Source organism: Impatiens glandulifera, chromosome 9 (assembly GCF_907164915.1).
Source record: "Impatiens glandulifera chromosome 9, dImpGla2.1, whole genome shotgun sequence".
NCBI lineage: Eukaryota > Viridiplantae > Streptophyta > Magnoliopsida > Ericales > Balsaminaceae > Impatiens > Impatiens glandulifera.
Genome location: NC_061870.1, coordinates 22,821 through 46,368, shown reverse-complemented (window position 1 = coordinate 46,368; position 23,548 = coordinate 22,821).

The following is a 23,548-nucleotide window of genomic DNA, read 5'->3' as shown; positions in this document are numbered from 1 at the left end:
AACTGTAGACGACGACATCCAACAACTAGGAGAAGAACTTGTCTCCAAAATAATAGAGCAGCTCTTCATGTAGGCACATGTTGTAAGCAATGTCTTCTATCGGTGGGCTATTCTACGAGAGGAAGTCGGTTTTGCCGACATGTTACCAGAGTGTCCTGCTCATCAAAAATGGGAAAAACTGGTGGAAATGGAGAGGACGGTGTTCGAATTGACGAAGACAAAGAGTGTTGTCACTGGTCTTAGAAGAGGAAGGATGGTTGAAATGCACGCCCGGTTATAAGAACTCACCAGCCACATCCTTCACATTCATGAATAAAACGTCTCTCTAGAGGACAAAAACCAACTCGATGTGATAGTGCTGGAGGCATTAAAGACTAAGGAACAAGAGCTGACTGATGAGATGACGCAGTTGGAATCGGAAGCCGGTCATCAAGAAGCTTCGCATTTTTCTAGATCTCATCTTAACGATGATGAAGGATCTAAAGGATCCAAATCCAATGACGGTCCTAATCCAGAAGAGGCTGAGAATGCCCCTCCTCCACCGGAATTCACGGTCAACATAATTGAAACTGAAACGGGTAATCCGCTCACCGATCGACCCAGGTCTCCACAAACCGATAAATCGCCGGCGACAGCAATAACCGAGGACCACGTTAAGGAATACATCGAGGAATTTTTCCAAGATGCCATCATCCCATGGTAGACTAAAGTGAAAGAAAGGGTGAAAACATCACACCGGTTGGCTAAGTCTAACGGTGAAATGCTCAACTCTGCGATCCAACAGCTTACATCCATTGAAGAGAATCACGCCCTAACCGACCAGCTGATCAGTTCAACGACACATAGAACTATAACTCTTGAGGACGGTCTTGCTCAAACCGACCAGCGGCTCGGTTCGACGGATCAAAGGTTAGTGACTCTTGAAGAGGGTCACACTCATACCTCTCAACAAGTCACGTCAACCGAGCAAAGGTTGGCATCTCTTGAAGAGGGTCATTTTCAATCCGGTATCCAGACCGGTTCTATACTTCAAAGAATGGCAGTGCTTGAAGAAAAGCATGCCCTGACCGAAGCCTCGCTACAAGCGGTCTCCGAACAGCTTGCGGAAGTGATTACGGCCAAACTAGCGCCCGACGAGGCACTTGAGAAAGCGAATGAGATCGTGGCCCCAAAACTCCAAGAAGCTGAGAACGAGAACATGCAGATACTGAAGGAAAGGGAACAAGCAGATGCGAACCTGGACCAACACGTTCAGGTGGTAGAAAATGTCGCACCAGAACAAGTAGTACAAGAGAATGAGGACGCGGCTCAGCTATTCCAACAAAAGTTGATAGAAGAAGAAATAGCCGAAACAAATAAACTCTCTAATATGTCCGCTCCCTCAACCGGACCGGTCACCAAAAAGAGAAAGGTCACCAAGAAGACAGCGGCTAAACGGACTCAACAGCTGCTGGTTGAGATTGCTGAACCAACCAATGCTCCTCCAATCAACCCGGATTCACCAGAAGTTGAAGAAGTTGAGGACGAGACTATACCGCTAAGGAAGAGAGTGCGGTGCGCTAATGTGTTCCCACTCAGATCGGTCCCACCACCAGCACAGGCTTCACTAATCACCGGCACCTCGGGAGGGCAAGCATCTTCCTCCGGACTTGGCACCGATCCGTGCAATCCGGGAAAGGGGATAATAAGGAATAGACTTTCAATTATCTGTTATTTATGTCAACTTTATAATCTTTCCTATTTTATATATATATATAAAGTATTTTTGGAAACCAGCCTACTTCTTACATGATTTTGAATATTTTAAATAAAATAATCAAAAAGGGAGAAATTGATAAGATAAAATTTTTCTTTAAAGACAAATTTTTTTTCAAATTTTTCCAAAATTTTTCTAAAATTTTTTCTACATCTTTTTCAAAAATCCGGCCAAACAAACTTTTAAAACAACCGGCCTACTTCTTACTTCTTACATGATTTTGAATATTTTAAATAAAATAATCAAAAAGGGAGAAATTGATAGATAAATTAGACTGGTTAAAATAAGAACTTAACAAAAACAAATTTCCTGTGCAGGAACGGTCAAGAATCTAACTGGTCAAGTAATCAAACCGGTTAGAAGAAGAAGCAAAGGATGTATCCAAAACCGGAAGTTATTCGGTTAACCTGAAGCTATGAACAACCGGTAGACATCCTAAACCGAAATGAAGTATTAAACCTAAAATCGACGAGGAGACTACTTAAAGAAAGAAGTCAAGATTATCAAACTAAGTACAATCTACAAATTGGTGCAAACGAACACTTTGAGTATCTGCGGAAGATGATATCAAAGGATCAGACTGTGACATTGTCATATCTATACAAGTCTGATGATACTCTGAAGGCTGCAGAAGATTGCCTGAAGAAATATTTACCATTTTGGTACAAGTCAAATGTGCAGTTCTCCAGATGCAGGCAACTGGCCAACCAGTAGTTTCCATATTAAGTAAAAGACAAATGAAGCCGGTCTGCTCCATGCCTTGGAAGTTTAAACCGCAATTAATGCAATCCTGAACCTCTGCTCAACCAATCAGATTCAAGGATTACCCTAAAGGTATCCATTGAAGAAATGTGACCGTTGACACATTTCACCTATAAAAGAAGGAGCTGAAGAGGAGTAAATGCAGTTCTAACAATCACAAGTTGTGTTTATCTCTCTACAAGATTCAAAGTTTAAGTGTGCATTTGAAGTGTGATTACAATTTCTGTGAGAATTTTACGAGTGGTCATCGAGCAGTAAATAAGTCTTGATTGTGTAGTTTGGTTGAGTATTCCTTAGTGAATATCCTTCTTGCGGTTTGAGAAGAAGGAGTGACGTAGGAGTTTTATCTCCGAACATCCATAAAAACCTGTCTTGTGCTTTACTTTCTGCCGGTTCCGCTTTCTAACCGACTCGCATTGTCATAACCGACTTACATCATTCTAACCGACTCACTAAACCTCAAACCGACTTTATCCAAACTCTATCTCTATTCATCCTGTGTGTGTTGCTTCAGTCTGAAACAAACCACTTCCGCACTTGAACTCGGTTCAAGGGTTTGTGACAGCCTGTGTATTATTGAAACCGATGTTAATCTCTAACCGGATTAAACGTCAACCGTTGAGTGTTGTAGTGTTAGCCGGACTCCGGTCCGTCATCCGCGATCTAGATCCTAACACAAGATATTCTACAAGCTCTTTCTCTCTCAAATTGTTCCATCTTCTTGTATCTTTTAAGAGGCTGACTAGCTAGGATTATGGCAATCTAGCCTAGTACTACGCGGGACGAGTGAATATTCGGTGACCGAGTTTCTGCCCGTGACAAGTGGTATCAAAGCGAAAGTGATATCGCATCCACATTTGTGCTTTCACATTTAAGAGAATATATGGATTTAGATTCCAAAGTCATAAAGGTTTCGACCGATGAACAGAAGGACAAGAGGTCCAATAGGGACAAGTCCATTGAGAGGAGTGTCGGCATGGAAGCACGGGTGACCCGACTTGAGGAAAGCATGTGTGAGCACCAGGAGGCTCTCAATGTTTTTAGCACGGTGGTCGAGAGGGTGACGGCGTTGGATGAGGCTGGTGAAAAGTTGGAGAACGAGGTGATGGGGATCATTAACAATATGAACCGGAGCATTCGTGACAAAGTGGGATCGGTTCGAGGGGAGGTTAATGATATCTGTCATGAAGTGCTCGAGACAATGCGGGGAGAAGTCCATGCGATGGTCGAGGACCTCCGGAGGGAGATCTTAGGGAGGCTAGAATCGATGGAAAGGTGGATTGGGAGGAATGGAGGGGAACATAGAGGTGTGGCACCTCAACGGATGGATGTTTCTAAGCCAACTCCATTCAAATGCTCGAGGAGTGCAAGGGAAGTGGAGGACTTCCTTTGGAACATGGAGAGGTATTTTCGGGCATCAAACATACTAGATGATCGTGGCAAGTTGGAGACAGCACCTTTCTTCCTACAAGAGATGGCACTGCTGTGGTGGAGGAGGTGAGAAGTAGACATTGAACGAGGGACCTTGAGGATGGAAACATGGGAAGACTTCAAGATCGAGTTCAAGCGCCAATTCTTCCCAGAGAACGCCGAGTTCAAGCCTAGGAAAAGATTGAATCAACTTGTGCACAACAGGAGCATCAAGGAGTATGTGAAGGAGTTCCAGAAGTTGATGCTCGAGTTACTTAGTCTAACGGAATAGGAGGCCCTGTTCGCGTTTTTGAATGGCCTTAAGACTTGGGCGTAGTTGGAGCTGCAAAGGGCCAAGGTGCGGGACGTCCCCGAGGAAATCATAGTTGCAGAAAGACTGTTAGAGCTCAAAGTGTCTATGGATAGGCCGAAGATCCTTAGAGACGAGGAGTAAAATAGTGGGGGGAGACCGCCCACTTAGGAAGGGGCATGCACATAACAACTTTGTGGGGAAGACCGACGACTCGGGTAAGCAAGAGTGTGTCATATTTGTGGTGCCCATAATCACATAAAGTTTATGTGCCCGTTCAAGGGGGAAAAGGCTACAGCAGTGAAAGGACACGAGTCTTCCGAGGAAGAGGAAGGGACTCGGGTGGGATCCTTGAGACTGCTCAACGCTGCAAAGACTAGTGTTGCGAAGCTGGTCAAGGAAATAAGGAGTGGCTCTTTGTTCGTGGAAGCCTTGATCGGGAGAAGACACATTAAGGCACTAGTGGATACAGGGGCTACGCACAACTTCATGCAAGAAGGAGTAGCCAAGGCGTTGGGTCTGCGGATTAGCCCAACAAGAGGGACGGTGAGGTCCTTCGATGTAGCCAAGCCAGTGGCCGGGGAGGTTAGGAAAGTTCACACCAAGATCGGAGACTAGAATGGGACAGTCTCGTTTACCTTGGTCCTAATGGAAGACTACGACGTAGTGTTGGGACTACAATGGTACGATCAAGTACGCACTTGCATAATGCATTATTCCGATTCCTTAATCATTTTGGATCACGGGAAGTCTAGCGTGATTCCAACAAGGAGAGAATCAGAGTGAATATGCATGTTCTCGACAATGCGATTCAGCCGAAGTCGCAAATGTGGTAAAGGGGCTTTTACCACTTTTGGTAGGGTGGATGATGGGGACGGTTCTAAGGGGAAGAGACAAGTACCCAAGAAAGTCCAAAAGAGGTGCAAGGTCTTCGAGCGACTCAAGTCTAAAGGAACGAAACCATCAGATCCACAAGATTTGGCCACAAGCAACGTGGGCCAAAGTCCGTCCGCCTTCACTCGCGTCAAGTCCATGGAAAAGGAAGCAGGGTGTACAGTCAGGAAAGGGGACAGTGGAAGGGGGAAGTTGCCCCCACAACAGTTGAATTCTCTACGGTCTGTGCTCAAGGGGCTTGTGCGCAGATTTGAGGGACCACTTTCAATCGAGAGACGTGTGGGAAATGTCTCATATCGGTTGGATTTGGCGGCCATAGGTGCACCCAATGCTGTGACGTGCAAGGGGGAGGAAGAGCACTTAGGGGACGCCAGGAAGAAGATCACCATGCATCGTTCTAAGGTCGTGCCGAGGTCGGCCACGACTTAGGTGGGGGAGAATGTCATGGCCCATTGGTATGGGGTGCACATGACAAGCCAACAAGGTGAATTTTTTAGAATATTCCAGGTTTTGTGGTCATTTATGGAACTCTCTAGAATCCTCTAGGAGTTCCTGGGTTTTGGTTGGTCATAGAACTCTCTAGATTTCTATAGGAGTTCCCTTTTGTGAGTGAGGTCATGGAACTCTCTAGAATTCTCTAGGAGTTCCTCTTTTTGTAAGTAGAGTCATGGAACTTTCTAGAATTCTCTAGGAGTTCCTTTTTGTATGTAAGGTGGGAGAACTCTCAAGAATTCTCTAGGAGTTCTCATGTATAGGTGCTAGTATGGATGGTGTAGTGATCTAGTATGAGAGGGTTCTCTTGGATTAGCCTGGAGCTGTGCATCGTGCATAAACGGTCGTATTCGAGTTGGACAAGTCGTGTTAGACTTTCAATTGTGTTGTGTTGTTTCTCAATCTTATGCGTGTCCTGTCGTGTCTTGACTCACTCAAAAATTATGATCCACAGACTATTTTGTGTCGTGTTAATTCGTGTTCACGAGTTTGTTTGTGTCGTGGTAACTCGTGTTTAAATTTATGTTTCATGTTTTTCCAATTAGAGTTTCAACCTTATCGTCTCGAATCAGTGCTCGTTTTCCTGTGTGTGATGTCGTGTCTTGACACTCATATTCATTATATTATATTTTAATTTATATTATTTAAGTTAATATTTTAATTTAATATGTTTAGTTTTAATTATATATATTACATTTATAAAATTAAATAATTTATTAATTGAATAAGAATATAATATATTTAGAGAAAATATTAATGTAAAGTTGAGTAGCTTAGGTCATGTTGTGTTTATGTTGTTTCGTGTGTATACTCGTGCTCGTATTGTGTCTGTGTCGTATAAATTCATAATCGTGTCGTCTCGTGCTTGTATCGTGTCCAATCCACGACCCGAGTGAAAATATTGTATTGTGTTGTTCCGTTCTAATATTGTGTCGGTTCGTGTTGATATAACATATTGCTCAACTCTAGATTAGCCTATCCAAAGAGTCAACATTGCCTTCTTTTTCAAACATGATATAGTCTTTTCTCTCTTCCTTGTTCTATCTCCATCTATTAATTATATATATATATATATATATATATATATATATATATATATATATATATATATATATATTTCTAAGCAAGGAAAAGATGTAGCAATATTTAGACATGTATGATAACGATAAACAATAAAACAACACAAATGACAAAAAGAACAATGATTTGTAAAACTCACCAATATAACAATTGAGAATAATACATTGAAGTCATAAAGTCAGGCTTAGACCAATTTGATCTTGAGTTAAAGAAAAAATAAATAAATAATGTTTTCTTTTCACTTTTATCAAATAATTTAATTATAAATCAAAATACATATATATATATGTAGGTCTTTCTATTTTTTTTTTTAATAAAAAAAATATTTTTATAAAATATTAAAATAAGTTGTTAGACAATTAGTTTAGATGTGATTACTTTAGCCATATATTCATTGAACTTCTCTACCTTTTCTTAGAAAAGACAAATTATTAACTTACATAAATAGTAAAATAGGAGATATATAGCAAGTGATGATGACGTTTATAATTGTTTGTTTTCATCCTTTTCATTTAATTGAAGGTTAGTGGAGTTTTGTTTGCCTTTTCTTCCATCCACTAGTAAAAAAAGGCTCAATAACGACGGTAAGAGTCGTCGGTATTGGGATATAAGTCGTCGCTATAAATAATTTGGGACAGTGAAAAAGCAGTCGTCAGTCGTCGGCATTGCCCTTGTCGTTATTGCCCAAATACACATACAACGACCAATTTAGTACCGTCGCCATAAATCCCTCTATGCCGACGACTTTCACCGTCGCCATAGAATAGTCTATAACGACCACTCTTATTGTCGCCATATAGGACTCTATCACGACCACTCATACCGTCGTCATATAGGACTCTATCACGGCCACTCTTACCGTCGCCATATAGGACTCTATCACGACCACTCTTACCGTCGCCATACAGGACTCTATCACGACCACTCTTACCGTCGCCATCGAGGACTCTATGACAACCACTTTTACCGTCGCCATAGAAAACTCTATGACGACCAATTTTACCGTCGCCATAAAGAACTTTATCATGGCCACTCTTACCGTCGCTATTAAAGACTCTATGACGACCACTCTTACCGTCGTCATAGAATGTTCTGTCATGACAACTCTTACCCTCACCATTAAGTAACCTATTTGTAATGTCAATTTTTAAAATATTAAAACAAACTAAATAATGTTTTTATAACATAAATCAATCATAGAATATTATAAAATATTTAGTTTTAAGTTATTAATAAACCATTTCCTAACTTACCATTGAACAGTAATTATATCACAATCCTTACTACAAAAAGAAAATCGAAATTGCTTTATAGTTTTAACCAAATGACCAATTTCAAGCAAGACAATTGAGAAAGTTTCAGAAGAAAATTCATCCATTCCACTTTACACTTCAAAATGAATCCTCCTTACAACACACAAATTGGATCTACTTCATCCACCTGAACCAAAAACAAAAGAGAATTATGCACAAATTTTACACAACTATTAGATCATTCTATTTAATCGATTCTGAACCACAAATATCAACTATATAATATTACTTTTAAACATAGTGATACATAAATAATATCAAATCCTAATATCAGTATATCCTTCATGATCACTCTGTTTAATTGATTTTGAACCATAAAAATCAACAATATAATATTCATTTTACAAATATTGATACATAAATTATCTCAAATCTTAATATCAATACAGCATTAATGATAATTATACTTGATCGATTCTGAACCATAAAATCAACTATATTAAATATACGTCAAATGAGAGAAAAGGGATGTGAGAAAACCTGAGCAAAGAGAGTAATATACCGTTGACACCTAGAAAATGAATCCTCCTTACAGAACACAAATTCCTCCTTACAGAACACAAATTGGATCTACTTCATCCACCTGAACCAAAAACAAAAGAGAATTATGCACAAATCTTACACAACTATTAGATCATTCTATTTAATCGATTCTGAACTACAAATATCAACTATATAATATTCCTTTTAAACATATTGATACATAAATAATATCAAATCCTAATATCAGTATATCCTTCATGATCACTCTGTTTATTTGATTTTGAACCATAAAAATCAACAATATAATATTCATTTTACAAATATTGATACATAAATTATCTCTAATCTTAATATCAGTACAGCATTAATGATAATTATACTTGATCGATTCTGAACCATAAAGATCAACTATATGATTCTGAACCATAAAGATCAACTATATTAAATATACGTCAAAGGAGAGAAAAGGGATGTGAGAAATCCTGAGCAAAGAGAGCAATACACCGTTGACACCTAGAAAAGCAATCATGTCCCTTACATTTTGAGTCAATTGAGATTTCTATTATAACTGTGCTCTTTTATAAATTGTTATAAAAAATTACTCTACAACTTACAAAAACAAAAGTCTTCAATATGTTTTTTTAAAATTTCCATCTTTATGAATTTGAAGTACCTATAAATAATATAAAAAATTAATTGCAATCAACCAACATAATAGTGAAAACATCACTAAAATTTACATAACAAGTTAAAATAACAAAAATTACAAAAACAAATACCTGTTTATCCATTGAACAATGAAAATTATTCATTCTCTTCTTGAATATCATCCAAAATGAACTCATCTATGAAATAATTAACAAGTTAAAATAACCAAAATAACATTTCATAGGAATATAAACAATAAAATATGTAATGACATAATAGTCTGACCTATATCATGAAGCGATACACTTGGTGGCATTGATGAAGTGGGAGACATTGATGCATTGGGTGACATAAATGACATTATAATTGCCAACCTTTTCTCAAATTCAGCTTTATCAGTCAATCTTTCATCGTGAACGGCTTTTAGTTTGGCTTCAGTTCTAGCTTCATATGCCTTTTGATGATTAGCTAACTTTTGTAGTTCATATTCCTTTTGATGATCAGCTAACTAAAGAAATGGAATTTTAATATAGAGTTTTAGACTATCATAGAAGTGTTATAAATCTGTTTAACTACAAAATTATATATAAATATTTCATAAAAAGCAACCCCATACTACAAAAATTAGTTAAGTTCTTCAAGATTTTACAAGTATTTGTGTTGTTACATAAATAATCATGACATTTTAATTAAGTTTTATTAGTTATTAAAAATGATGCTAGTTCATCCACATTAATATAGAAACACAGTTATATGCCATAGAAATCTTAAAAGTGATGTTTCTTTTTGTCTTATTTTCATCTCAATCATTAAACTACACCATTGCCTAATGGTTTTCATCAATGACCATAACTACAAAAGAAGAAGACCCAGTTCACCATGACTAGATTATTCATGCTAGAAAATCTTGAGATTTTGGCAAATGGGATCAATATTCGTCATCCAGATTTCCTATTTCTAGAAATTCCATCAATTCGTCAAATTCAAACTACAAAACGAGAAGTAAGAATGTCCAACTAAGAATCCCTCCAATTTTGAAAGGGTTTCCCTACAAGCAATGTCCTAAGGATTCCCTGGACAGTTTCTTCTAAAATAAACTAATTGTATTTGTTCCTTTATTTATATCAATCTTTTTTAATCGAACAAACTGACATGTATCATCATGACTATTGAACATGTAAAGAAATTACCCAATGACTATAGAATTGGTACTACTAGTACTAGGAATGAGGTAATATAGAGTGTTTTTCATTAAATTTATGTTGAGAACGATGTGTGTAACAAAATGAAATGTAGGATTTGGATCTGGATACTGTAAAAAGAGCATATCAATGAGTTTTACTATATTTACATCCAAATAAGTTATAGTAGAAATGTAGTGCTCTTCATCAAATGTACATTGCAAAAAAAGTCTTCAAGATTTTACAGGTGTTTATTTGTGTTGTTATATGAATAATCATGACCTTTTAATCATTTTTGTCAAGAAACAGGGAGCAAGAGCTGTTGGAATCGCGGAGCCAGAGTAAGCAGTAATTGGAAGCATGTTTGAAGAATGATATCATTGGTATAAAGCCTGATTAGTATCAGAGTAATAACTTACTAATTCATCTATGTGAGTGAAAAGAAGGCAGGTAGAGTAGTCATCGATTCTTTGAGTAGAAAATAAAGGAACTAATGCAAAAAAACAAATACAATTTGGCATGAACAATGATACAAGTAATAACTTACTAATTCATCTATGTGAATGAAAATAAGGCAAGTATAGTAGTTAATCATTCTTTCAGTAGAAAATAAAGGAACAAATACAATTCGGTATGAATAAAGCTATAAGAGGACATTCATTTCGTCAAATTACCTAAAGAAAACTCTGGAAAAGAACATTGACTTTGAACTAGTTAATAATCGGATCTCAGATCAGAAGTTCTCAAATTACCTAAACCCTAAAACATATCAGAAATAAGACACAATTACACGCACGAAAACTCACCAGAGACCTGATGACAATTCCTCGTACACTATCTTCTTGACGTCAATGAAGCGGTGGTAGTCATAGAACGCCGACTTCTGAATGATGTTCTCCTCTGGTAACTGATCCAAAGGTCGATGTGGGAGCAGTAGGGAGAGGGAGTGGGTGGCGGGAGCTGAAATGAAGGTCGGAGAGAATGGACCTCAAAATTTCTTGTTTTTAATTTTAGGATAAACCCTTAAAACCCTTGATCTTTTATCGAAATTGAAATTCTTCCCTTAAACTTAAGGATAAAAAAATTCAAATGATGCAACTTCTTCCATGTAACACAACCACATATACCTCTAAAAAAACTGGTCCATTCAGACGAGTTTGAACGAGTAAGAAATTAATATAGATATATTTATTTTAGAAACGAAAATAATTGATTTTCATATAGTACTAAAATTCAAACAAAAAAATATCAATGTTGCCCATTATTTCTTTATAAATAATACTAATCAATAGTTAAGTATGTTGAAGGAACAAATGATGAAACATATATTGTTATTTACTGAACTAAACTTAGTGTGATTGTGTTTGCCCTAGCAATATTCCATGTTTTCATATTTTTATTGTAATTAATTATTTCATTCATGTTTTAAAAAATAAAATATTTTTATTTTAGAAAGCTTCATCCTAGTCCAACGTTCATTCATTGGTTTTATAAAAAGTTATATTTTTAAAATCTTCTCTTTATAAAGAAAGAAAAATATAACAATAAATTGAATCTTTTTGAAAAATTATATTTTGATCATTTCAACAATCATACTTAAACTTAAGATTATATAGTTAAAACTAATTATGTTCAAATATAATATAAAATTAAGATTAAAAAAAAAAAATTAATTATGTTATCCAAATTCTTCTACATGATTTTTTTTCTTTGCCGACAAGATCAGAAAGATAACATAGGATAATTTAATTTTTATAATATAAATTAATTATTTTAAAATTATAGTATTTTTATTTTATTTAAATAAATATTAATAATAGTGTTTATAAGTTATAATATAACTTAAATTGAAAAATAAGATAGTATGTAATCAAATTAAAAATTATGTATTAAAGAGATTAATTAATAATTTAAAATAAGATGATAATTCAACAAATTGATATATAGAATTTTAATTTGATAATATCTGATAAATTTAATTTTTTACATTTTATTTAAAATTAAGGAGGTATACCGAGGCTTCAAAATCATCGATATATTGGTTATAATACCGAGGGTTTTTTAAGTGGTCGCTATAAAGCCCCAAATACTGAGGGCTTTTTAAGTGGTCGCTATTAAACCCTAAATACCTACGATTGTAGTTGTGGTCGGCAATGATATACTATATACTGATGATTTTTATTCCCGTCGGCATTTGTCGTCGCTATTAAAGCTTTTTTTACTAGTGATCTCACTTTGTTTTATTTATCGTTTATAGAATTTATTTCCATCTAAATATCTAATTATGATGAGAGCAATCCAAGTTGTCTCGTCTCAACTTTTCAACATCGGGTAGTTGATCAGTCTCTTTTGGCATCACATTTTATGTTTTGTATGGAGATCTCTTTAAGTGATAGATTTAATAACCATTTGGCTCTACCTTTTGTTTGCGAAAAAAACAAACATTTCTTAAAAATGATTCGAACTCGATCTAGATCATCACTCAATACATTATATTTCTCTCAAATCCTAAGTAAAAACAAATAAAAATGATAGGCTAGACTAGAGCGGTGAAATGAGTTCGATCAACACGGACCGACACGATACAACACGATATTAGTACAGAACGACACGATATAATATTATCTCACTTGGGTCGTGTGTATGACACGACACAAGCACGAGACAGCACAATTATGAATTTATACAATCGTAACACGTTACGAGTCGACACAGATATGACACGAGTATAGATACGACATGGCACGTCGCACGAGCACGAGTATACACACGAAACGACATAAACACAATTAGTCACATTTTCTAACCTACTCAACTTTATATTAACATTTTCTCTAAATTTATTTATATTCTAATTCAATTAATAAATTATTTAATTTTATAAATGTAATATATAATTAAAACTAAACATACTAAATTAAAATATTAATTTAAATAATATAAATCAAAATAAATTAAATATATGAAAAGAAATGTGAGTCTCCTAATAATTTTCTCCGATATTATTTTTTTAATTAATAAATTTATTTTTAAAATTATTTTAAAATTTTAATTATTCTTAATACATTAAATAATAAATAAATGATAATAATTTAATTTTGATAGTATAATAATATATATTTATAATTTATACTCGCTTTTCATTAAATTATAATATAAAAAGTATATATTTATAAATATGTCACTTGTAAATTCATTTTTAGTTATTACCACATTTCTATTTTCTTTTCCAAACTTCGAACATTTTTTTATTTTTTTTCTTCTTAAACTACCAACATTTACATTAATATTCTCAAACTATTACGTCTTTTTAAATTTATTTATATTCTTATTCAATTAATAAATTATTAACTATTTTATTTGGATAATTATTTGGAAGTTTTAACACATTTAAATTATTATTTATGAAACTATATGTTAAAATTTATATTTACACAACTTACATATTTAACATATTAATTGGTTTTTAAATAACACATTTCATACATTTAACTTATTAAATTAATTTAAGATTTCTAAATTAATAATAATATTTTAAAATTTTTACTAACAATATAATTTAATATATATATATATATAAATAATTAATTAATTAACATAAGTGTGTCAAGACACGACATGACACACTGAAAACGGGCATCGACACGATACGATTATGTCAGAACTATAGTCAGAATAACACAAAACACGAATTTAAATACGAGTTACCACGACACGAATAAACTCGTGAATATGAATTAACACGACACGAAAGAGCCCGTTGATCATAATATTTTGAATGAGTCAAGACACGACACGACACACATAAGATTGAAAAACGACACAATACGATACGATCGAAAGTCTAACACGACGTATCCGAGTCGAATACGACCATTTATGTATGATGCCCAATTCTAGGCTCGACCATAATTATTTTAAATTTTTGTAGACTAGAAATTTTTGACTTTGAGATCGCTACCTAATTTTCTACGTGAAAAATTAGGTAAGAAAAATATTTTTGAGATTATGTTTTTTATTCGGGTTTAGTTAACTATCTAATGTTCCCATCCAAATATGTTGTCCCTACTTTGAATTGATGATATTTTTTTACTTTTAAATTATTAGCTTAAATCAAATATAGAGTATGCTTATAAGGTATGAAACTCATTTCTATCCTAGGTATAAGTTATTCATGTTGCATATATATGGTAAGAGAAGATTAGAATTGTGAAGGTGAAACAAGTAGGTCGAGAAGGCAAAAGTGATCAAAAGTTAAAATAGTTATGTACGCGCCTTTTTTGTCGCCTCATCCGTTTGAGATCGAATTCGGATCTATGTTCACATCGTTTGAGATGCGTTTTATTGGTCTTGTGGGCATAACCTGATTCTAAGCGCTTGTTTTAGAGTTGATACATTAGTTTGCTTCTTAAAAATTAGGAAATAAATTTAGAGTATTCTGATTAAGAGTCTAGTGTTTGGTTACGTGTGAGAAAATGTCTCAACGCTATGGGGTGGACAAAAAATCCGATCCGAAAGATCCGATCCGTTGATCCGACTGATCCGATCCGAAAAGGTCTACATGTCCGTTCTAAAAGGACCATCTCTACTTCAAAACGGTGGGTTATTTAGATTTGAAGGATAATTACATTTTTCATATAATGTTCGGACTTTTGTATTATTTGTCAAATATTTGGAACATATGTCTATGGAAGGGATTATGCTTATTCTTTTCCACAAAGTTGTTTTAGAATTAATTTCATAGTAATATAAAAGGTTGAAACTGAAAATAATGGACAAATCTTGATGAAATAAGGTACTGGACCTTGAATTTTAATTCTCATCAAATGTGAATTTTCTTGCATTATATTATTGTGGATAATTTTAGAAACATGTAGAAATTTTCTTTGTAATTTTTAGAGTCGTTGAATTTCAATTATGATGGTGTCAGAGTAGGTTTTCAAATGAAAGTTTTTGTGTTGTAATAATTTTCTTGGTGACTTTTAGAGTTATTATGGTATCAAAAATTATTTTTTTCTAAAATATATTAAAAAATAGTATTCTTGACAATTTTATATTTATTTTTAATTAATTTAAAGGTTTAAATCGCGAAAATGGATGGAATTAGCAAAATAAAAATCAAACCAAACAGTTCTAGTGTTTAATTTTAATTATAAATGAAATTTGCAATTAAAATTAAATGGATTAGGGTAATGGGTTAATTAAAGTGAAAAGCACGGGACATTTGATTTGGACTTTGGAGGACTCAAATAATTAAGGGAAGGGGCTTCAATTAATTATTCATTTTTATTTTATACGTGATGGCATGACAGTAAATATCCCAATTATGACACTGCCTTTGGAGATTGACTGGCCACGTAGACATCAACTTTGGCCCGGCATGCATGCAGTTAAATCTCTCATCCTTCACAGCTGATTTTTAATGGAATTGAAGCATTATTATTATTATTATTATTATTATTATTATTATTATTAAGCTTTCTCTAACCCAGGGGGTCGATAGATCTTTAAAAGATTTATCTAAAGTCCGCAGTTTAGCAAATTCTTTCCAATTAGTGTTTGATTTGGTTCCTAGCCGATTTTCTAAATACATTAAGCGACTAGTTGGATAAGTTTCATGGTCATTGTTCTTGAGCTGAGATTTGATAGGTTTTCCTACTTAGTTTTAGCAATTAAATTAAACTAATAGTACTTAAGAAACAATCAAAAACACGATTACACAGCAGATCAAGCGAGGTGACATAACTATGCTATATAAAAGATTAATCAGAATTATTAATTCAGATTCAAGTGATGAAGAGGCCTCACAATCCTCTGGAGAGTACCTTATTTAGATTAGTTCAAGAAGAGATGTAGGATGGTTATGAGTAGCGGTAGACACTCTCGAAGCTCTTGATCAAACAAACTTATTTCGCGGAGAGGCTATTCTTCCTTCGGCAAGTAGTAGTTGCAGAGCGGTTTCTCCTCCTATCTCTTGTGGTTATAGGCAGACAATGATTAGTTAATGATGTTAGGATTAAATTGCCCAAATTTATACGGAGCATGGAGGGAGAATTTGTCATTGGAAGAATTTATGAGCCTTCCGATTTTTTAATGAATTTGGCCTTGATACTCGGTCATTTGGGCCGTGCTAGAGGAAAACCAAACCAAGGCCTATAATTTTCGTCTTTGCCTTATTTCAAATAGATGACCATAGCTCATGTCATTTGAAATGCACATTTTGGAGTGTTTTTGGTCTTATTTGGTTCGGCTGCTTGGAAACAAACTTTTCCGAGCTCTTCGTGTCGATTAGATTCGAGTCATGGAATGAACTTGGTACCGTTGGAAATGTTTGATCAAAGACTACACTTTTGGTAGCAAAAGTTTTAAACGAGGTGGACCATAGGTCCCTCAATCTTCAAATGAACCCGAATGACCCGTTTTTGATCAACACGGCTTACGGGTAACCTCCTGTTGAGAAAAGATCTAATCTAAATACACGATAAAAGAAGATATAAAGATAAAGTGGTAAAGAATAATAAAGAACACAAGATATAATGAGATTCGGCCAACAATGACTACATCCTCGGGGAGTCGTCCATTCTATTGATATTCCATGGAATAATGGTCCAAGTAACCCTAAGTTACAATGTCTCTATTTATAGGAGTACATCAAAAGTTAAAAGACTAGACTACCACTCCTAAGCCCAATAAAGGCTTAAAGCCCAATTACAATATATAAACTCTAATTAAATATGAGCTCAAAACCCAACAATCTCCACCTTGGGAGAATACAGTGCTTATTGAGATATGATGAATAAGTTACAAATTCAACAATCTCCACCTTGACGAATTTCACGTCCCTTAGGAAATACAGGAGTCGTACCCATCAATCTCCACCATGACAAAAGTAAAGCCATAAAAAAATAAGTGAGTTCAACACTTCAATCTTCACCTTTGCTTGAGTCATTATCAGATAACTTTTCGTACCTCCACTTCCACTCAAGAGCTCTTAAAAGAATAACAAACTCCACCATCATGTATATCGCATCATCAAAATGTTATGAGCCACACATCAATCTTCACTGCTCGAGTCATTCACGAGATAAATAATTATACCTCCACTTCCGCTCAAAAGCCTCTTACAAGATAAATTATAGAGTTTATAAAACCAAGTAATTTTGGAAACTACGCTACTTTAGCGGCTAGAGACATTCAACAACACTTCCCAATCTTTGTTCATGCTCGTTGACATATGCGGAAACTAGAATTAACAATTCTTTATTATGTCAAAAATAATCTTTACCCTTGTTTTCCAACTGAGTGTTTTATTTTCCAAGTCCAACAATCGACTGAAACAAAAATACCAAATAGACTAAAGACAAACTTTTATCGTCTACTTTTTTAAAATCAGATATCTATCAAAAACTGAGGATACCCAAAACGAACTTGTATCGTCTACTTCCTCAAAATAAGATATCAATTGAAAACGAGAATACCCAAGACAAACTTTTATCGTCTACTTCATAACAAATAAATTAGGCTATCACGACATCTCTTTTCTCTAGCTCAAGATCTGACAAAGTATTTGTCACCCATCTTGCATTGAATGTTACATTCTCAACCAACTTGAACCTCATACTTCTCATTGACCAAATTAGCTTGCAATCTGCTAGTTTCTTGAATCCAAAAATGCCTAGCAATCCAAGAATATTATTTCAATATTCACTATCTCTCTTCAATTGTCTTCACCAATGCTTCAAATGACCATCTATAGTTTCTCTGAAAGAAATCAAATATCCTTCCATTTGAATAGATCGAACCTCTCATCTAGCCCTTTTTCATGACTAGGAATCTCATGCAAGGTCTCAATCATCTCATCAATAAGATGACAAATAAATCATCTCATTTACCTAAACTATGATCCACAATGTATAGACAATTAAGATAGAACAAAAGAAGTAATAAAATCATCACCTTCGAATTAACCGAGTCTCCCATCTAGACCCTTTTTCATGACTAAAAATCTCACTCAATGTCTTATTTATCTTCTCACATTAGAAGATAATGCAATGATTTCTTCTTGGTTCGTTTGAGAGTTGTTCTCAAGATGTCTCCACCTCAACTTATAAGTGTCTTTCACTAGTGTTCCTCTTCCTGGTCTTTCATTCATATTATGTGTTAACTAGAATTTTGTCAATCCTTAATCACCCGCCAACTCAATGCAATCTTGCAATTTGGCCTGAAGGACTGCTCTATCAAGTGTAAAGCATATAATCTCACTACCATCTTCATCTTGATTAGTTCTTCCAATAAGATAAGGTCATAACCAAAAAGATACAAACTTTTTGGTCTCAAACAAGTCAAATAAAACTGAAATTAGGCAGACACTTTAAGCCCCAGAAAAAACAAACTTTGAGACGTCCAAACTTTGATTCTACTATTGAAAATGTAGAGGAATGAGTTACCAACCCTCTCGACAAAATATCAGCGTAATTGGACTTTGTTTGAATCTCTGATCGCCAGTTTGATGAACCCTGCGCGGCTGTAAGCAAAAATCTGCTACTAGATTTTCTCTCTACCTCTCTTTTAGTTTGACTTCTTCAATAACCGTTTTCCAAAGAAAAATCTCTCCAAACTCCTTTTAGCCGAGAATTTATTCAAGTCAAATCCCTCAACATTGTGAAATAATGTCACTCATTTATGTCAAGACAATAATCGATTATAATAAAACCTTCAACTAATTTTCAACAAGCATGAAGATGTATCGTTTGTTCTCCACATTTTTTTAGACAAATTCTGCATAGAAAGAATCTAACAAACCATATATATGATTAGTACATACTCAACTCATACTTTAGAAATTATCATTATTGGTAGAACCCTTGAGGCATCAACACCCACTTGACAACTTCGCACCAGCACTTACCGGGATTGTCAATCAAAACCTACTCACAAGGTTTGATGCAAATCCAAATCCGGCCTTTGTACACACATATCAAAACCACACTCTTGCAAACAAACATTAAAGCCACCCGTTTTAATCAGAAAACCCTTTACATGTTGCATCAACTGTCTTCCACAATCTACAACATCGAATAATCACTCTGCCTTCTTTTTCAACTCCAATTTTCAATCTCCCCATTGACGAATATCAAATATCTTAGCAGATAAATCATAAATCTCCATCTTTGAGAAATTCAAGTCAAACAAGACTCAATACAAATCCAAGATCAAAGCATACAAAGCTTTAAGATTTTGATTAAAATCAAACAAGGCTTTACTTGTAAAATTGGAATCAAATAGGTCTTAAACCTATTTTATGAAATCAAACGAGACTTAAATAAAAAGTCTTGGTTGAAAAAGTCTTAGTTGAAAAAGTCTTAGTTGTTGACCGCTTCAAAGATTCTTGTTTCCTCTCTATATATTATATCATAATATAATATTTATATATATGAAATATATATATATAGAGATTTATATGGAATATATATTGTTAGATAAAATTAGATCGGTTAAACAAAACTTAACAAAAACAAAGAACTCAACCGGTCAAATTACTCAACCGGTTAAGAAACTCAACCGGTCAAATTACTCAACCGGTTAAGAAACTCAACCGATCAAGCAATCAAACCGACCAAAAACCTGACCAAACAAGAAAGACAAGATCGGTCAAATCAGAAGGCCAGAATCATTGAACAGTCGGTCAATCAGAAGCTATGGGAAAACCGGAAGTCATCTAGTTAACATAAACAACCGACCAACACAAATAGATACTTCGGGTATCTGTTGAGAATGATACCGAAGGAACAGACTTAGTATTGCCATATTCATATAAGTCTGAGGACAGTCTGCAGGCTGCAGAAGACCGTCCTATAAGATCTTTCCACTCCAGGATAAATCAGAAAGGCAATCTTCCAGGTACAGACAATTGTCCAACCGACAGTTGCCATATTGAGTAAAAGACAAACTTAGCCGGTTTGACCTACACACTGGAAGATTAGACCGCCAGGTCTGAAGACTAGACCACCAGGTCTGAATCACTGAACCTCTACTCAACCAATCAGATTCAAGGAAATGAAATGTGACCGTTGGCACATTTCACCTATAAAAGAAGGAGCTGAAGAGGAATAAATGCGGTTACAAATTCTGAATTTTCTACAGCCTAAGTAAAAGATTGTGTTCTATCTCTAGAAAGCTTAAGCGCTTATTTGAAGTATATTTACAATTTCGGTTAAAATTGTACGGGTCTTATCGAGCAGGAAATAAGTCTCGATCGGATTGTGTTTGTATTCCTTAGTGAATATCCTTCTCGCGGTTTCGAGAGGAAGGGGTGACGTAGGAGTTTCATCTCCGAACATCCATAAAAACCTGTCTTGTTATTTACTTTCCGCCTGCTTTACTTTCTAACCGATCTGCACTAACCTACTAATACCGCTCCAACCGATTCAACATCACCTAAACCAAATTACTAAGCTCCAAAACCGACCCAGCAATCTCCAAACCTGTCTTATTTAAATCCGGTTCTGCCTATCTCGTGTGTGTGCTTCTTCAACCTGAAACAAACCACTTCCGCGCTTGAACTCGGTTCAAGGGTTTGTGACAGTTTGCGTAGTATTTAAACCCCGATATTAATCTTTAACCGGATTAATCACCACCTTTGAGTGAGACGCGCAAACCGGCCAACCCCGGTCCCCCAGCCGCGACCTAGATCCTAACGTATATGGATATATATTTTTTTTCTTTTTTTTATATTTTAATAGACCATATGTCCCAAATTAAAATAGGTCAAAAAGAATATACGTCATCTTCTTCACTATGGTGTCGCTGCCTACACGACGACTTTTCGTCACTTGCACCCATTGGCGCCTTCGATAAGAACAAAAAACCCATTGTCTTCTTCTCTCTTCTTCTCAAGAGAGCGTCACCAAAAACTAAAAAATATTTTGACGACCGTTGACATCTCCTTAGAAATTGAAAATTTCGAATCAAATCTTCACAGCGACTAAATCTTCTCCAACTAATGTCGTTTCTCCAATAGCCATCTTCAACAAAAGCACAAATATCCAACAACTTCTTCAATGGTGGTTAGGGTTTCTGTAATATCTTCAAAAATAGATCATGATAAATATTCTCAAAACATGCTCTGATACCACTTGTTGAGAAAAGATCTAATCTAAACACGCGATAAAAAGAAGATATAAATATAAAGTGATAAAGAATAATAAAGAACACAAGATATAACGAGGTTCGACCAACAATGCCTACATCCTCGGGGAGTCGTCCATTCTATTGATATTACATGGAATAATGGTCCAAGTAACCCTAGGTTACAATGTCTCTATTTATAGAAGTACAACAAAACCAAAAGACTAAACTACTACTCCTAAACCCAATAAAGGCTTAAAGCCCAATTACAATATATAAACTCTAATTAAATATGACCCCAAAACCCAACACCTCCCTTGGACTGTAGATCGAACTATGTGTCATTCTTGGTACCAAAAAAAATGTAATAAATAGACCTTTACAATGGTAGGTCATTGACCCAATTTGGTTGAGTGTAACTCACTTATGCTTCATGAAGTCGATGTTATCATAGATTAACTTTTCGGATTAGTTGATTTTCATACATATGCCTTAATCATTGTTTGGAGTATTAAGATCAGTGTCAATCGATCGACATATGTCTTAGGTTTGATATAGAACATCATGGCTAAATTTGGTGGACTACAACTCCTTCCACACTTTTTTGATTGCAAGGTGGTCAATTTCAAACATAGTGTTCATACTCTTGTCTTCTTCAGAGATTCATGGAAGATGTAGATATTGATTTGGAATTATATCTAATTGGAATTGTAAATGATCCTCTTATCTTTCTAACCAAATTCATCCAAATTGGTTAAGTGTCCAGCCCTCGGTGAATTTTTAAAGAAAATGTGTCTAGTTGATTTTCCAAGCTTTCAGACAAATTTCAAAATAGCCAAATGAAGAATAGGTTCTTAGTGTTCTTCACTTGAAGGTGATTTCTGTTGAAGATCCCGACAATATGGAGAAGACTCGTCTACGACCTAATTGGGGAAGACATGTAGTGTGGCTTTGCATTTGACTAAGTCTAGAGCGCGTTGACTAGTCTTTGACTCGGATCTAACTCACCGTTTTGACTCGCCTTTGAGCGCGTTGACTAGTCTTTTCGAATTTCTCATAATCTTTCCTCGCATCACAAATTTTTTTGGTCACCCAAATTATTTTGACAAATTAGAATGTGTAAATTTTAAAATAATACTCTATTTAAAAATGTCTAAAACGTTTACAAATCTAATAAATTAATTAAAAAAATAAAAATAATACGTTAGAATATTCTCTAACAGTCAAAATTTTCATTTGCCGATAGTTGGTATAAAGGGCCGAAAATGTATGGTTAAGTAATAACTAACCATATGTACATATATATGATAAAACAAGAGAAACTCATTAAAATAATATGATGATGATACATGTAAAATGACCTCCAATTCAAAGATCAATTTTAATGACTATTTATTTTTAAAATTAAAAAATAATTTTAGATTCGGTAACTTAATCTCTTTTGCTAATAAAAAATGGAACAAAAATTTAAGAAATGATCATCAATACTATGAAAAGTTATAAAAAGCAAATGATCTAACACCGTTCGAATTATAAAAATTTAGGGACTTAACTTTTTGAGAAAAGAAAATTTTAATAATATTATGTAGTTAAATATTATTAATATCAATTTTAATGACTATTTATTTTTAAAATTAAAAAATAATTTTAGATTCGGTAACTTAATCTCTTTTACTACTAAAAAATTGACAACAAATTTAAAAAATGATCATCAAAACAATGAAAAGTTATAAAAAGAAAATGATATAACATCGTTCGAATTATAAAAAATTAGAGACTTGAATTTTTTGAGAGAAGAAAATCTTAATAATATTATGTAGTTAAATATGAATTGAATATACTAAGTACACACTCCATAACAATAAGTTTATCATACTAAATAAACAAGAGTATAAAAGTACACACTCAAACACAATAATTTGTTTTGTGACATTGGACAGTAACATATACATTGTAAATTAAAACATCAACTTAATCTGATAAGTTGATCAAATAATTTGAACACTCATCATATAGTTAGATGAAAGATATATATCAAAGTTGAATCACTCTGTGATCATTCATCTCCTCGTATTTATCCCAAATTGTTAGT